Genomic DNA, 13,833 nt, shown 5'->3' with positions numbered 1-13,833 from the left:
GAGAGGTGGAGGGAGTCGCGCGAGATGTGCCTCCACCCTGCGGGCATGGAGCGGGAGGGCTGGGCGTGCGGGTCGTAGGTGCACGGGGCCCTCCGCCCTGAGCGGGCGCGGCGTTTGGAAGCGGAGGTCTTTGAAGGGCTGGGACGCGGAAGAAGACCACCTAGCTGTCAGGCAGCGTGTGGAATTGCACTGGAAGGAAGCTCAACCTCCGCACTTATACATGGGAAAACAGGCCGCCTGACCCGCTAGTAGCCCAGCTAACCCTAACCTACTAAAAGCCCAGAAATGGTGCGGGAAGCCACACCCCTGGTGACAACTGGGACGGCAGGGTGCTTAGTCGCAGCTATCCCTATCAAGACCTTAAGCTGACACGTAACCTCGCCCAGATCTCCTGAGTATTTGCATTTCTGGAAGACCTCAATTCCCTTGGGGAATAATAAGATACCTCCCTATTTTCAAACTAGATTATAGGGCAAGGGTTTGGGAATGTTTTTCAGTTTTGTTACTTCTTTGGAAGCCGAGAAAAAGGGAAACCGAAAGAGGGAACTTTTATAACAATTCCCCTATAGGTTAACAGCCACACATAAATATTGACAAATTTATTTATACCTTCTCAAATTTATAACACCTGAATAACTTATGTTCTCTACCAAGAGGATGTAAGAAAGCCAGGAATGTGCCCCATTCTCTAGGATCTTGTCAGATGATTAGCTAATATTATAAAGTAATAATAGTAACTATCACTTAGCTCTATGTCTGTAGAGGTGTAAAGTAAGCATTTTGCAAGTATAATCCCATTTAGTCCTCACCGCAACCTGATGAAGCGGGGTACTATAGTTATCCCTATTTGCAGAGGTAAAATGACTCACCCAAAGTCATACTACCAGCAAATACAGCCAAAATTATAAACAGTCTGTCTTCACAGCCTGCACCTAAACAACTTAACAAAAATCAGAGTCAGTTAAGTAACAACTAGAACTTGAATTTTAGTTTCTATCTCCACGTGGCAGAACTGTAATTTCAATTTAGGTTCCTCTGTCCCTAAATTCCACTGTATCTTCTATACCAGCTATTCTCAATTATTTTTGTCTCAGGACCCTAAAGAGTAATGTTTGTATGGCTTGTATCTATCACTATTTACTGTACTAGAAATTAAAACTGAGAGATTTAAAATGTACTAATTCACTTTAAAGTAACAGTAAAAACCCATTTTGTATAAATATTTTTATAAAAAGTAGGTATTTTCCAGCCCTAACCAGTGTAGCGCAGTTGGTTGATTGCGGTCCTGCAAACCATAAAGTTGTAGGTTCAGTTCCCATCAGGGCACATGCCTGGACTGCGGGCAGTCCCGTCAGGGCGTGTGTCTGTACGTGAGAAGCAACTGATCGACGTTTCACACATGGATGTTTCTCTTCCTCTATTACTCCCTCCTCTCCCTTCTAAGAATAAATGAATAAATTTTTAAAAATCTAAATAAAACATAACAATAACTATTTTCCAAAATAATTTAAAAATCAGAGAAAGTAATGACATTATTTCACATTTTTGTAAATTTCTTTAATGTCTGGCTTAATAGAAAACCATTGGATTCTCAAATTTGCTTCTGCATTTAATCTGTTGCAATTTTAGTTGTGAAGTATATGAAGACAGCCTCACTCAACTATGTAGTTGGAGAAGGAAGGAGTATCTTCATAGCCATTTCAGGTAATCGTGGATATTCTTTTTAATACAATAAAATTAAATTGTAGGACTCCAGGAAGACAAAAAACCCAATTAAAAAATGGGCAAAAGACTGGAACAGACACTTCTCCAAGGAGGACATACAGGGGGATCAAAGGCATGTGAAAAGATGCTCAGCATCACTAGCCATCAGAGAGATGCAAATTAAAACCACAATGAGATACAATCTCACACAGTCAGAGTGGCCATCATAAAAAAATCAACAAACAAGTGTTGGAGAGGATGCGGAGAAAAGGGAACCCAGTGCACTGTTGGTGGGAATGCAGACTGGTGAGGCCACTGTGGAAAACAGTATGGAATTTCCTCAGAAAACTAAAAATGGAACTGCCCTTTGACCCAGCAATTCCACTGCTGGGATTATACCCTAAGAACCCTGAAACACCAATCCAAGAGAACTTATGCACCCCAATGTTCATAGCAGCACAATTTACAATAGCCAAGTGCTGGAAGCAACCTAAGTGCCCATCAGTAAATGAATGGATCAAGAAACAATGGTACATTTACACAATGGAATTCTATGCAGCAGAGAGAAAGAATGAGCTCCTATCCATGCAACAGCATGGATGGAACTGGAGAGCATTATGCTAAGTGACATAAGCCAGGCGGTAAGGGACAAACACCATATGATCTCACCTTTAACTGGAACACAATCAACAAAAGAAAAAAAAGCAAACAAAATATAACCAGAGACATTGAAATTAAGAACAATCTAACAATAGCCAGAGGGGAGGGGAGAGAGGACAGTGGGGAGAAGGGTTTTCAGGAACTACTATGAAGGACACATGGACAAAACCAAGGGGGAGGATGAAAGCAAGGGAGGGAGATGGGTTTGGCTGGGGTGGGGGAGGGGTGGTGGGGAGAAAATGCAGACAACTGTAATTGAACAACAATAAAGTAAATAAAAAATAAATAAAATAAAAAATAAAATTGTAGCTTCTTAAAGTTTAGAAGCAACATGGAATCTGAAAATATATCAATAAGTTTTTTGTACTCTGATACATTAAAACCCTTTGGTCTATCTGGTGCTCTGAATGGGTCTTTTACCTATAAATGACTTACGACGTCACCTTGGTGTTGGTCTTTTGGAAAATTTCAGTTCACTTGAGCTATGCAATCTTCCCAATGTTAATACATTTAATTATACATTTTTTACTTTATTTTTTAAAGCTTTTCCTTATTTAAGAGAGGAAGGGAAACATCGATGTGTGAGAGGTAGATACCCCATATTTTGCCATGTATAATGCACGCCCATGTTTTAGTATTGCCTATGTATAATGCACATCCTTATTTTTCTCTCAAAACTTTGGGCAAAAGAAGTGCAAGATACTCGGCAAAATACGGTACAGGGATTGTTTGCCTCTCACAGGCCCCCAACTGGGGACCTGGCCTACAACCCAGACAAGTGCTCTGTCAGATTCCCAGGCCAGTGCTCAATCCACTGAGCCACACACTCATTATACTTTTTTTTTTTAATTACCATGGATCTCATTAAAGTCTTTTAAGTATCAGGAAGCTGTGAAGCTCACAGCACTGCAAAGTTTTCCAAAATTCTATTTTTTTCTTGAAAAGGTCAGATTTTACCATTGGCAACAAATACTCAGTTTTCCTTGAAGTGACAAGCTCACCTTGTTTTTGTGGGGATTCAGAAGAGCCACCTCAAGATGTGCCTCAGTGCTTCTGTGTTATTTTGAGCTAAAGGCAACAGAGGCCCTGTGGGCTCAAGAGAAACCTCTTCCCCGCCCTGCTTTAACTATCTTGAAGAATTTGACTGAGCAGCCTTGCCCATAATTAGAGATTATCAGAGATAACCTTTTTGGACCTACTTAGCTGCAGGCAAACTACTAATCATTGAATATGTGCTGTCCCCACAGCGATCTTCTGAAGCCCCAGTGTGCCTTAACCTCATCCCTACCTAGATCAGAATGGTTTATATGCCCATTTTCCCCTTCTGTCTAAACCTCTCACATATGTGGGGTTTCTATAATACAAAATTAAATTTGATTTTCTCTTGTCAATAAGTCTCTCGTTTGATATCATTATTAGGCTAGCCAAAAGAACCAGAGGAAGGAAAAGGGAACTTTTCCCCTTTCCCATATATTCAAGAAAAGTTTTGCCAAATAGCTAACTCTGAATTGCCAGGGGTTGTTAATTGTACTTCCAAGTGAAATTGTTCCAGGAAAAAAAGACTAGCTGGTTCAGTAACCAATTCAAATAACCAGTCAAGTGCTTTTGCCTGAAGAGACCAGCATACTTTAGTATGTGGAATTGTTTTATGCACGCTATTTTGTCACACAGAGTATGAAAGAGTGTGAACTCGAGGGTTAGGAGTTATAAAATTAAATGGTGTTGCTTCATGAAGAATATTCTGAAGTGAAACTGGCACCGTTTTTTACTATGAGTGCATGGTAGTGGACAATGACTGATAGTACAATTTGTTTCCACTGCCTTAAATCCTGCAGAGGTGCCAGCAGTTTTACCCACCATTGCTTTTGCATCAACAGTCAGCACAGCAAAAAGGGCAAATCATGTCCCAGTATTATTATGGAAATAGTTTCGTGTTTGTGATCTCTGAAAAGGCTTCCAAGACAAGCCCTCCTCCACCCCAAAGACCATGGACCAACCACTGAGAACTATAGCAATTAAATGTGTCCACTCTGGGGCTGGCAATACAAAAGTAATGAATAACACTATAGTTAGCCTGAAGGAGGTCACAGGAAAGACAAGCAAGGTAAACAAGTAAATTTTGTTGTATGCTATAACAGACAGGGACCAGATACATTGATAGTTACAAAAGAGTAATCAGAAGTCCAGCCATACCTCCAGAAATCCCCTATCAGTAGGTCTTTGGGGGGATTTAGGAATCTGCATTGAAACAAGCACTCCAGGTGATTTAGATGCAGATAGTATGGGATCTACAATTTGAGAAACACTTCCTTAAGCAGTATAAATTTCGGGTTCCCAAGAAGGCCCAGTAAGTACTTTCAGAGAGAATGTCTTATGGTATCTCTCAAAAAACACCACTTAAGTTTCACTGGCTATTGTTTGCCACTGTATATCAAATCTACCAGCAAAGACTTAAAAGGGAAAATCTGAAATAAACCCTACTTTTTCTCTTTCAATTCTCTAGTGCAGGAGGCAGGAAATTTTTTTACTATAACGGGCCAAATAAGTATTTTAGCATCTGTGGGCCATAAGGTTTCCATCATAACTAATCAGTTCCCCTGTTGTAGCCAAAAGCAGCCAGAGACAATATGTAAATCAATAAATATGGCTGTGTCCCATTAAAACTTTACTTACAAAAACAGGCAGTGGCGGCTGGGATGGGGTGGAGGGATGGGGAGAAAATGCAGACAACTGTAATCGAATAACAATTAAAAAAAAAAAACAGGCAGTGGGTTAAATTTGGTCTCTGGTGGTAGTTTGCTGACTCCATGCTCTGGTGCAAAAGTTAATGCTAATGGCCAATAAGTTCCCTAAAGAGCAAAAGCAAGAGTCTGCAGGTCAAATGAATGTCATATCCAAAGTTGGAATAATTTTAGGCATCAATATTGAATTCTCATTTCTTTCCAGAATAAACCATACTTCAATATTCATAAAGTGTGTGCTGAGTATCTATCAAGGCATTAGGTGGTACGAGGATAGTTTTTGGATGTTAAAGTCCTCAGTCCCTGGTGGATACCCTGGCATCTAGAGTTGAGAAAACTTTCCTCTGATACTCTAACTATAAAATAACAAGACTAGGGCTTTGGGCTGTGACAGTGATTCTTAAACCTTAATGAGTGTTAGAGTATACTAAGCAGATTCTTTAAAATGTAGGTTTTCAGATCCAACAAACAAAGATTCTTTATAGTTAATGAGAGAGGTAATGAATCTACATTTTGATAAAGAATATATAGCTGCTGGCCCTGGCTGGTGTAGCTCAGTGGATTGAGCACAGGCCTGTGAACCAAAGGGTTGCTGGTTCAATTCCCAGTCAGGGCACATGCCTGGGTTGTGGGCCAGGTCACTAGTACAGGGCGTATGAGAGGCAACCACACATTGAGGTTTCTTTCCCTCTCCTCTCTTTCTCCTTCCCTTCCTCTCTCTCTGAAAATAAATGAATAAAAACCTAAAATATACAGCTGCTACTGTGAGGCAAGGTGCTTAAATCAGGAACACAAAAGACCTGAGCTATACAGCAATCTCAGGAAACTTGGAGACATCCAGGGTGATGTTCTCTTCCAGCACAAAGTTGGTGGTTTTTATAAGTCCACAACCCTTTCATGAGAATACATTTTATTAACTTGCAGCCACAACTGAATAGTTCCTGTCTTCTTCAACCTGAATAATCTTAGTTTTGGGGGTTTTTTTGAGGAAAGAGATTTATACTTGCCTTATGACTTCCCTGTCTTACTTCATTGAGGGCTTTTTGGTTTCAAAGCTGATAACCTGCTCTCCTCTAGTTCATAGAGGTTTCCATCAAGCCAAGTCCTCTTGGCTAGTGTGGTCAGACTGAGCAAATGTTAATGTAGCAATGCAAATGTAAAATGTAACACTTTTAGGGAAAAAACAGGAACAAATCTTCAGGAACTGCGTGTAAGCAATGAGTTTTTAGAGACCTGACACCAAAGTCCAATCCTTAAAAAGGAAAAGTGATAAATAGGATTTCATCAATGAAATGAGTTTGCTCTGTGAAACAATCTGTTAAGATGATGAAAAAACAAGCCCTGCACCAGTAGCTCAGTTGATTAGAGCATCTTCCCAATATGCCAAGGTTGTGGGTTTGATCCCCCCTCAGAGCACATACAAAAATCAACCAATGAATGCATACATGAGTGGAACAACAAATTGATGTTTCTTCTCTAACAAAATCAACAAACAAAAAAACAATTTTTTAAAGATGAAAAGACAACCTGTAGACTGGGATAAAATATTTATAAACCACGCATCCAGCAAAGGACTAGTATCTAGGAAACAAAGAATTCTTAAAATTCAGCAATGGAAAAACAATGGACCCCAAATTTGGTTTCAATACCCTTTTTCAATAAGAGGAACTTCAGGCTTCTTGAAGAAATAACTGATTCTATGACAAGAACAGGAAATACACAAGATGAGCCTGAAGAATCTTGTCATGCCATAAAGTAAGGAAGGACTCAGGAAGAAAAAAAAAAAAGCCACACAATGAAGGGGTATGTCAAAAGGACACAACTCAAAGAGCTCCCAATGGCCAAAGAAGCTGATCTGAGCGACAACATGAGGTAGTATTAGATCATAACACAAAGTAGAAAATAAATGAATCCGTGTTGGTATGATTGATTAAACAAATAGCCCCAACCTAAGTGTGGGTTAGTTGGCTAAGTTGGTTGGGCATCAGTCTGCAAAGTGAAAGGTCAGGGCGCACGTCTGGGTTGCTGGCTGTCCCCAGTTGGGGCACATCCAAGAGGCAGCCAGCAGCCAATTGATGATTCTCTCACACTTAGACGTTTCTCTCCCTCTCTTCCCCTCCTTCTAAAAATAAATAATATTTAAAAAAACACAAATACATACAATAAATGGGAGAGAATAGACAAATCTCTCTTGCAGTAAAATTTCAAATAATTTATGTAGAAAAACGCTCTCAAGGGGGTGGAGGCTAATTACCCCTCTCCTTAAGTACGGAATTGAGTACAGTGACTTTCTTCCAAAGAGCACAGTATTGAAAAGTGGGGAAGAAAAGCAACTTCCTGGTAGAGAAACCTGACAAACACTACCTCGGCCAGGTAATTGAGGTTAGCATCAATAGTATTAGTTACATTGATAGTATATACATTTGTTATATGATGAGAAGGGCACTTACTTCTGTGGTACATAAACCCACAGCCCCAGTATAATTATGAGAAAAACACACCAACAGACAAATCCCAGTTGAGGAGCATTCTACAAAATATCTAACCAGTACTCCTTAGGACTGTCAGAGTCATCAAAAATAAGAAAAGTCTGAGAAATAAGAAAACTGTCAGGCAAGGGACTCCTAAGGAGATACAGAGTCCTGAAAGAGGAAAAGGATGTTAGGTAAAAACTAAGAAAATCTGAATACAGTATATGGACTTAAATTAATTTAAAGTGCTAATAACAGAGACTTCTGGCCGAGATGGAGGCATAGGTAGACACACTATGCCTCCTCACACAACCAAAAGAACAACAAATTTAAAAGCAAAAAACAACCAGAAATGACAGAAAATCAACCTCTATGGAAGTATGACAACCAAGGAGTTAAAGAAGAAACATTCATCCAGACCGGTAGGAGGGGCAGAGACAGGCTGCTGGTCAGAGAGGACTCAGGGCAAGGTGGTGGCTGGAGCACCTGGGTGGGCAGGGCTAGTGGAGGTGGAGCGGGGATCCCACATTTGCATGTGGATAAACTGGGAGGAATAACTGGGGAGCAAGACAGATCATGCAACCCAGGGTTCCCGCGCAGGGAAATAAAGCCTCAAAACCTATGACTGAAAAAACCTGTGGGGGTTGAGTCAGCAGGAGAAACTCCCAGCCTCACAGGAGAGTTCATTGGAGAGACCCACAGGGTCCTAGAACATACACAACCCCCCCACCTAGGAATCAACACCAGAAGGGCCCAATTTGATTGTGGGTAGTGAGGGAAGTGACTGAAAATCCGGCAGAGAGCAGAGCAAGCAGCATTGTTCCCTCTCAGACCCCTCCCCCACATATAGCACCACAATGCAGCACTATATGGGTTATGTGGGTTACCCCCACCCTGCGAATACCTAAGGCTCCGCCCACTACTACGTAACAGGCAGGCAGAGACAAAAAAAAAAAAAAAAAAAAAGGCCCAAACGAAAGAACAAATCAAATCTCAAGAAAAAATACAATGAAGTGACGAAGAGATAGCCAACCTATCAGATGCAGAGTTCAAAACACTGATAATCAGGATGCTCAGAGAATTGGTTGAATATGGTCACAAAGCAGAGGAAAAAGTGAAGGCTATGCAAAGTGAAATAAAGGAAAATTCACAGGGAACCAAGAGTGACAGAAAGGAAATTGGGCCTCAAATCGACGGTTTGGACCAGAAGGAAGAAAGAAACATTCAACCAGAGTAGAATGAAGAAAGAAGAATTAAAAAAATTGAGGAGAGGCTTAGGAACCTCTGGGACATCTTTAAACATCCAACATCTGAATCATAGGGGTGCCAGAGGAGAGGAAGAGCAAGAAATTGAAAACTTATTTGAAAACATAATGAAGGAGAACTTCTCCAATCTGGCAAAGGAAATAGACTTCCAGAAAGTCCAGGAAGCTCAGAGTCCCAAAGAAGTTGGACCCAAGGAAGACACATCAAGTAATTATGATGTTAATTACATTACCCAAGATTAAAGATAAGGACAGAATCTTAAAAGCTTGAGAGAAAAGGAGACAGTTACCTACAAAGGCGTTCCTGTAAAACTCAGCTGATTTCTCAAAAGACACCTTCCAGGCAAGAAGGGGCTGGAAAGAAGTATTCCAGGTTGAAAGGCAAGGACTTACATCAAGATTACTCTATCCAGCAAAGCTGTCATTTAGAATGGAAAGGCAGATACAGTGCTTCCCAGATAAGGTCAAGTTAAAGGAGTTCATCATCACCAAGCCCTTATTATATGAAATGTTAAAGGGACTTACATAAGAAAGAGATCATGATAAAAAATATGAACAGTAAAATGGCAACAAACTCACAACTATCAACAACTGAACCTAAAAACAAAAACAAAAACAAACTAAGCAAACAACTAAAACAGGAACTGAATCACAGAAATGGAGATCACATGGAGGGTTATCAGTGGGGATGGGGAGGGGGGAAATGGAGGAAAAGGTACAGGGAATAAGCAGCATAAATGGCAGGTACAAAATAGACAGGGGGAGGTTAAGAATAGTATAGGAAATGGAGAAGCTAAAGAACTTACATGTACGACCCATGGACATGAACTAAGGTGGGGGAATCCTGGTGGGAGCGCGGGTGCAAGGCAGAAGGGAATAAAGGGGAGAAAAAAATGGGACAACTGTAATAGCATAATCAATAAAATATATTTTTTAAAAAACAGTGACACCAAATAGTGGCAAGGATGCAGAGAAACTCATACATTGCCGGTGGAAATGTAAAATGGTATAGCCACTCTAGAAAAGTTTGGTAGTTTCCTAAAAAATTAAACATGCAACTACAGTATGACCCAGAATGGCACTCCTGGGCATTTATCCCCCCAAATAAAAACTATGTCCACACAAAAACCTGTACATGAATGTACATAGCAGCTTTATTTATAAGAACTTCAAACTGCAAACAACTCATATATCCTTCAACAGGTGAATACTTAAAACTGTGGTACATCCATATCAGAGACTACTACTTGGCAATTAAAAAAACAAACCCACTGACGCAGGAAATAATTTGGCTGCATCTCAGGAGAATTATGCTGAGTGAAAAGAAGCCAATCTCTCTAATGGTTATGTAATGTACAATTCCACTTATAGAACATTCTGGAAGTGACAAAATTTAGAAATGGAGAGCAGATTAACGGGCTTAGTATGGCAGCAAAGGAGAAGCAGGTATGGCTATAAAAGGTCAACGGGTTAAAACCTGTGATGGTGGAATTGTTCTATATCTTGACTATATTAATGTCAATATCCTGGTTGTGACATTGCAGGAAAGTTTGCAAGGTGTTACCATTGAGGGAAATTGGGTAAAGGGTACAAGCTCTGCATTACTTCTTAAAACTGCATGTGAATTTACAATGATCTCAAAATAAAAACTTAAATTAAAAAAATACAGTACATTAGTCCCTCCTTATCCACAGTTTCACATTCCATGGTTTTAGTTACCTGTGGTCAACCACAATCTGAAAATATTAAATGGGAAATTCCAGAAATAAACAGTAAGTTTTCAATTGTGCGCACTTCTCAGTAGCTTGATGAAATCTTGCACTGTCCCGCTCCTTCCTTCCTGGGACATGAATCACCCCTTTGTCCTGCATATCCACGCTGTACGTACAGTACACTAAGATATTTTGAGAGAGAGAACTGCCTCTCAGCCTTTTGGCTAAGATCAAGTGTTGAGAGGTAGAGACCACATTCATGAAAGTTTTATTACAACCTATTGTTATAATTGTTTTATTATTAGCTGTTGTTGTTGATTTCTTACTGTGCCTAATTTACAGATTAAACTTTATCATACATCTGTATGTATAGGAAAGAAACACAGCATACATACGGTTTGGTACTACCCGCAGTTTCAGGCATCCACTGAGGGTCTTGGAACACATCTCCCCCCGCATAAGGGTGAACTACTGTCCTTCCAGTTAAATTCGAGTTTCAGAAAAACAGTAGTTTTTAGTACCAGTAGGTCCCATGCAATATTTAGAACACACGTATATTAAAAGATGATTTGTTGTTTATCTGAAATTCAAATGTAACTGGGAGTCCTATGCTTCATCTGGCAATACTACTCTTGGCACTAGCTTACAAAATAAAGTACGTATTGCAAAATAAAAGGACATTTAAGGGGTGGCTGAGAGAAAAATGTGCCCTGATCCCAGAAACCCCTGAATCCTCTCTCTCAGCAGCTGGCGCCTCCTCTGCCTCCCTAGAGCAGATGCGCTATACTGCTCACTACTTTTGGAGGATAGCCACATAGAATAGAATGACCTCCTGTTTTAAACACAGGAGTGAAATTATCAAGATAAAAATACCCTTCCCAATTTCAGGTTTAAAATAGCTATCCCACTCCAAGAAAGATGATGATGATGATGATGATGATGATGATGATGATGATGATAAAAACAGAAGAGTTAAGAAGCATTTTCTAGGAACAATTTTGGGTTTCTAGTATAATACACTGTAAAAAACATACAATCAAGAACTACCAGACATCCGAGAAATCTCTCTAACATGATAAAGACAGAGATAAAGCAAAAAGAAATTTTGGAGGAAATCCATTGTTCAGTAAGAACATCAAATTATCATTAATATCCTCAAGGATGGAAGATGCTACAATCACAAACAAGAGCAGATCCTGTATAAGAACAGAAAGAAAATTCTTAGAAATTAAAAATATGATAGAAGAAATGTAAAATTCTAGAGTTGCAAAATAAAGGTGAGTAAAAGTACAACAAGAAGGCAAAAAATGAAAAACAGAAAACATAAGTAAACCAAAAAACCAGCCTAAGAGGTGTATAACAGAAACAGCAGGAAATTCTAGAAAGAGTTAACAGAGATAAAGGTGGTGGAGGGTGAAAATTAACAAACATACAAAAAAAAAAAAAGCAAATACTTCATAGGAGTTAAGGGCACGAGTTTCCAGAATGAAATGTGCCTGGCATACAGAGAAAAACAGACTTACACCAAAGCTATACCTTAGGAAATTTCAGAACAGAGGAGATAAAAATATCCTACAAGCTTCCAGAGAGAAAAATTGGGGTTCTTACAAAGGACCATGAAAATACATTTTCAAATATGCAAGATGTAAACGGATCATGTCCCATGTACCCTTTTGCAGGAAACGATTGAAGAAAAAACTAGCAAAATGAGGAATCAAACCAAGGAAGGGAAAGACAGGCTACAGAAAACAGGAAAGCGACAGGGAGAGTAGAAGCTCCCAGAACAAAAGTACGCACCAGGAACAGTACCAGTTCTTCAGTCAGAAGGCTCTAGGACAGACTTTTACTTTTGAAATGATAAAATACATGTCTGAGCATCTTTTTTTTTTTTTAAAGGATTTTATTTATTTATTTTTAAAGAGCAGAGAAGGGAGGAAAAGAAACATCAATGTGTGGTTGCCTCTCGCACGCCCCCAACTGGGAACCTGGCCCGCAATCCAGGCATGTGCCCTGACTGGGATCGAACCAGTGACCCTTTGGTTTGCAGGCCGACACTCAATCCATGAGCCACACCAGCCAGGGCTGTCTGAGCATCTTAAGAGAAGATTTAGACAAATGATGGATGGTTTGAGGTCAAATTAATCATAAGTACATAAGCAAACAAAATAAATAAAACAAACTATTAATTCTAGGGAAAACAAGTTGTTCAGGAAAATTAATCAGTTTACTACCTGACTGAGCTCTGGTTAGCATTTACATAGTCAACAAAATTACCATATAGCTAGATTGAGAAGCTAAGAGGATGAGCACTAAGATGGGTGTATGTTAGGGGGCAGAAAAATAAACCTAAACTTTCATCCTCTATAATAGACAATCAGTAGAAATGACCTAAAATTGATAAATCAAGAAGCAGCTATTGAAAAATATGGAGATAACTTTTTAAAATTCTATTGAAAGTGGTTGCTTTTGAAGAATTAAAATGGGAGTGGCACCCTGGCTGGGGGCTCAGGTGGCTGGAACGTCATCCCATACACTGTGGGTCTGATCCCTGGTCAGGGCTCATACTTAGGTTGCAGGTTTGATCCCCAGTTTGGGTGAGCGTACAGAAGGCACCTGATTGATGCTTCTCTCCCCCTTCCTCTTACTAAAATCAATTTTAAAAAATGCGAGTGGGAGTAGGAGAATACCCTTTTTCACAGAATTAACTCTTTAAAATCATAACTTCCATAGATTTGATTCTTTGAACTCGTAACTTTTTAAAAAGATGAAAAAGAAAAATTCCAGTCATCAACTATCCATCTCAAAAAACCTTTTATAAAAATGCCAAAATTTAATCTATAAACTTAAAAAAAAAATCTGCACACCTTTAACAGTATTACATCAATCAACTAAAGAAGTATTTGTGAAACCCTATTTTAAAAAGCATTTCAAAGAATCCCATGCCAAAAATGTGCTGACAATCAGAACCCATCCCCCAGATATTTCATTAGGGCTTACTTGTCTAAATATTCATATTGGTATTTATATTTGAAAGAATAGTGGCTTATTATAAAAAAAAAACATAGCTGTGTTTTATTACATGCCAGGTGTGGGTACCTTTATTCAAGACAAAAATTATCCCCCAAAGTAATACAAATTTAGACACATAAAGTCCATGTGAAATTTCAAGAAAATTTTGAATCGAGTCTGGAGTCAATAAGAAGTCAAAAACTGAACCAAATCCACAAATCATAAATACTACTTTTCTTCATATGTTCAGTATATTTTCTGAAACAGGTTA

Source organism: Desmodus rotundus, chromosome 13 (genome assembly GCF_022682495.2).
Source record: "Desmodus rotundus isolate HL8 chromosome 13, HLdesRot8A.1, whole genome shotgun sequence".
Classification (NCBI taxonomy): Eukaryota; Metazoa; Chordata; class Mammalia; order Chiroptera; family Phyllostomidae; genus Desmodus; species Desmodus rotundus.
The sequence above is the reverse complement of the archived record's forward strand: the minus strand, read 5'-3'. Positions refer to the sequence as shown.